This window comes from Bison bison, unplaced genomic scaffold, assembly GCF_000754665.1.
Source record: "Bison bison bison isolate TAMUID 2011002044 unplaced genomic scaffold, Bison_UMD1.0 scf7180017864508, whole genome shotgun sequence".
NCBI lineage: Eukaryota > Metazoa > Chordata > Mammalia > Artiodactyla > Bovidae > Bison > Bison bison.
Genome location: NW_011495064.1, coordinates 10,788,177 through 10,792,317, shown reverse-complemented (window position 1 = coordinate 10,792,317; position 4,141 = coordinate 10,788,177). Strand labels below are relative to the sequence as shown.

Below are 4,141 nucleotides of genomic sequence, written 5' to 3'. Positions count from 1 at the left end.
CATTTTGTGCAGCACAGAACTCTGAGGGGGTCTGGTAAGCCAGGCAGGTGGTAGGTGCCTGCAGAAGTTCATGGTTTCTAACATTTTGCTTATTATCTGGAGATGCACTGTGTTCCTGAAGACAGATCCAAAATGTCTGGAAAGTACCTGATGCTTCTCAAGTCTGTCAAATTGGAAATAAATGATATAGAACTCACGGTATTATGTGTGCATGGGGAGAATTTGCCCCTGGTCCTAGGACATGGCCTTTTTAAGCCTGGAAGGGATGTTTGCTGGAAGGGATATTAGGAAATTGCAGGGCACTCCATTTCAGTTGGCTCAAGTAAAAAGTGAGGGCTTATTACTAGACTCCCAATTCTTTTTTTAAAAAAGTATTTATTTGTTTGACTGCGCCAGGCATAGTTGCAGAGTGCAGGATCTTAGATTTTGGTGCAGCATGCAGGCTTTTTAGCTGCAGCATGTGGGACTAGTTCCCTGATCAGGGATTGAACCTGGGCCCCCTGCTTTGGGAGTGTGGAGTCTTAGCCACTGGACCACCAGGGAAATCCTTCAAGTACCTTCTGATGTGGCTCAGGGTTTGGATTATTATCATTACTTTAATCTTTTTTTTCATGCTGGTTCATGTATTTGTTTGTAGATTAGTTTGTTTATTTATTAAGAATTTGTTGAATACCCATTATGTCCCAAGCACTAGGTATGGGTATATAGAAATTCATTAGACACGTGAAGCAGAAGGTTTGTAAACTACTGTTTGTCCAAGATTTAGGATGACCAACTGTTTCAGTTTGTCCATCTTTAGCACTGAAAGTCCTGTATCCCAGAAGACACTTCAGTCTTGGGCGAACTGGAGCAATTGGTTACCCTTCTAAGACTCCTTGGAGAATAAAATATCTTGCCACCGTGGCAAGTCTCTGGGGGCTAAAACTATGGCAGTGTGACATTTCTTACACCTCAGGGTTATGAGGCAAATTCACAACTGTTATATCCTGGGGTTACTAAAAAAATCTGAATGCAGCACACAAAAAAATTATGATCCCTAGAATTTGAGTCTATTGATTTTAGGGACAATGGCTAAAATTATGTTAGAGAAGTGATATGTAGAAATACATGAGATCTCTCAAAAGTAACTCCTGATGTGGGAACTATCAGAGGACTGGGAAAAGATTGATTTGAAAGGATTTTACAGGGCACTTTAAAATTTCTGGACTAATTTACAGAGAGATTGACAGAGGCTCTGGAAGAAGACAGGCAAATATACCCTTATTAGAATGGTAAAGATATTAATTTATCTGCATTTCCCAGGAACATCCTGAGAAAGTAAGAGGTAGGGAAATTGAACTTTAAGGCTCCTATTTTGACTCTGAATTTCTAACCTCTTCCTGGACAGTGATTATTTGAAGTCCTGGAACCAAGCTTGAGCATGTTACCCAGGTCATGGGTTGACTTGTTCCTACAGGCACTGAACCTGTGATGGAAATAGTTAATTGACAAACCAGGTATCTGAGGTTGAGAAAAGGCAGTGGCATGGGGGTGTCTCAGAAGACCTTGGGATCCTCAAATTGAACAGTGCTTAATGACTTCGTTGCTATTGTTCAGTCACTAAGCCACGTCTGACTCTTTGCGACCCTGCGGACTGCAGCATGCCAGGTTCCTCTGTCCTCTACTGTCTCCTGGAGTTGGCTCAAATTTACGTCTGTTTGGTTGGTGATGCTGTCTAACCATCTCTTCCTCCGCCTCCCCATTCTCCTTTTGCCTTCAGTCTTTCCCAGCATCAGGGACTTTTCCAGTGAGTTGGCTTTTCCCATCAGATGGCCAAGTATCGCAGCTTCAGCTTCAGCAACAGTCCTTCTGATGAATATTCAGGATTGATCTCCTTGCAGTCCAAGGGACTCTCAACAGTCTTCTCCAGCACCACCATTCAAAAGCATCAATTCTCTGGTGCTCAGCCTTCTTTATGGACCAACTGTCATATCTGTGTATGACAAATGAAAAAACCATAGCTTTGACTATACAGACCTTTGTTGGAGAAGTGATGTCTCTCCTTTTTAAGATGCTGTCTAGGTTTGTCATCGCTTTCCTTCCAAGGAGCAAGCCTCTTTTAATTTCACAGCTGAAGTCACCATCCACAGTAATTTTGGAGCCCAAGAAAAGAAAATCTGCCACCGCTTTCAATTTTTCCCCTTCTATTTGCCATGAAGTAATGGGACCAGATACCATGATCTTTGTTTTTTGAATGTTGAGTTTCAAGTCAGCTTTTACACTCTCGTGTTGCACCCTCATCAAGAGGCTCTTTAGTTCCTCTTCACTTTCTTTTTCTTTTTTTTTTTAAAAAGAATAAAAAAGAAAAAGAAAAAGAAAAAAAATCCTCTTCACTTTCTGCCATTAGGTTGGTATCATCTGCATCTCTGAGGTTGTTGATACTTCTCCCAGCAATACTTGATTCCAGCTTGTGATTCATCCAGCCTGGCATTTTGCATGATGTACTCTGCATAGAAGTTAAATAAGCAGAGTGACAATATACAGCCTTGTACTCCTTTCCCAATTCTGAACCAGTCCGTTGTTCCATGTGAGATTCTAACTGTTGTTTCTTGACCTTAATACAGGCTTCTCAGGAGACAGGTAAGGGGTCTAGTATTCCCATCTTTTATTTCTCATAGTTTGTTGTGATCCACACAGTCAAAGGATTTAGCATAGTCAATGAAGCAGAAGTAGATGTTTTTCTGGAATTCCCTTGCTTTTTCTGTGATCCAACAGGTGTTGGCAATTTGATCTCTGGTTCCTCTGCCTCTTTGAAACCCAACTTGTACATCTGGAAGTTCTCAGTTCACATACAATTGAAGACTAGCTTGAAGGATTTTGGCATAACCTTGCTAGCATGTGAAATGAGCAAAACTGTATGGTAGTTTGAACATTCTTTGGCATTGCCCTTCTTTGGGATTAGAATGATTAGATGACTGCTGAGTACTTTAGAATATGTTTTTTTCTAATTCAAAAGAAAGGAGCATGAGTTGGATGCTGAATTTACCAGAAGGTGGGTGAAAAAATTTCTATACTTATGTTGTGGTTAGGGACTTTGCTATGTAAGGTGTCAGGGAGTTTAGATTTTAGGAGGTGGAGGTTGATTCTTATTAGAACAGGTGTGACAGGGGGAGAATTGAATGGCATGCTGTATTCCAAGTTCAGCCTGATTAAAGTCATCCTCCCCACTTCTAATTACTAAAGCTCTGAAGGAAGGTGTGGTGTGGCAGCCACTGTTGGTTTCCTGGACACTGCCCCCACCCCCTTTCTCTCTGTTAGTCTTTCAGTGATATGTAATGTGGACTTAAATAATGAGACATCAGCAGAAGTGGCTTCTGGAAAAGCTTTGTAATGTGCTGGCAGGCTTTTTGCGCCTGCACCCTGCCCCTTCTTTCTCCCTAGGACAGGACTTGATCTTAAGGTGCAGCAGACAGCTTATGACCATGAGGCAGCAGGCATGAGGATGAAGTATACCTGCTAAGGATGCTATGGGAAAACAGCAAGAGCCTGGGTCCTCGACAGCACTGATCAACTGCACCAGCCCCAGAATTCTGTCCTCGCTCTTTTGTTACATGAGAAAAATAAACTCTTACTCAAAGTAGAGTTGGGTTGGTTTTCTGTTAGTAACAGCCAGATGGATCTTTTATAGATTTCAAAGAAAAAGAAGAAGAGGTGGTTATTTATTTCTAGTATATGGGAAAACAGGAGTAGAAGGGACAATTCAATGGCACTGGTGTAGGCCTTGCTAGAGGGGCAGGTGGGAGTTTATTATTATCAAGTAAAAACTCTAATCTCACTAAACCATTCCTTCTTTGACTTGCCATCAATGATGAAAAAGTGAAAGTATTAGTCACTCAGTCATGTGTGACTCTTTGCAACCCCATGAACTGTAGCCCTCCAGTCTCCTCTGTCTGTGGAATTCTCCAGGCAAGAATACTGGAGTGGGTTGCCATTCCCTTCTCCAGGGGATCTTCCTGACCAAGGGATTAAACCTGGGTGTCCTGCATTGTAGGCAGATTCTTTATCATCTGAGCCACCAGGGAAGCCCATCAAGATAATGACCTGGGACCAAATCCATCCATTAAAGAAGCACTGACCCACTCCTGAGTGGGAGAGCTCCTGA

The 4,141-nt window shown here is 42.1% G+C and overlaps 1 protein-coding gene across 1 annotated transcript in view; it reads right to left on the bottom strand.

Moving 5' to 3' along the window:
• Window positions 1–4,141, bottom strand: part of M1AP (meiosis 1 associated protein) — an 87,597-nt gene that overhangs the window by 3,890 nt on the left and 79,566 nt on the right. The gene's annotated exons all lie outside the window — the stretch shown is intronic.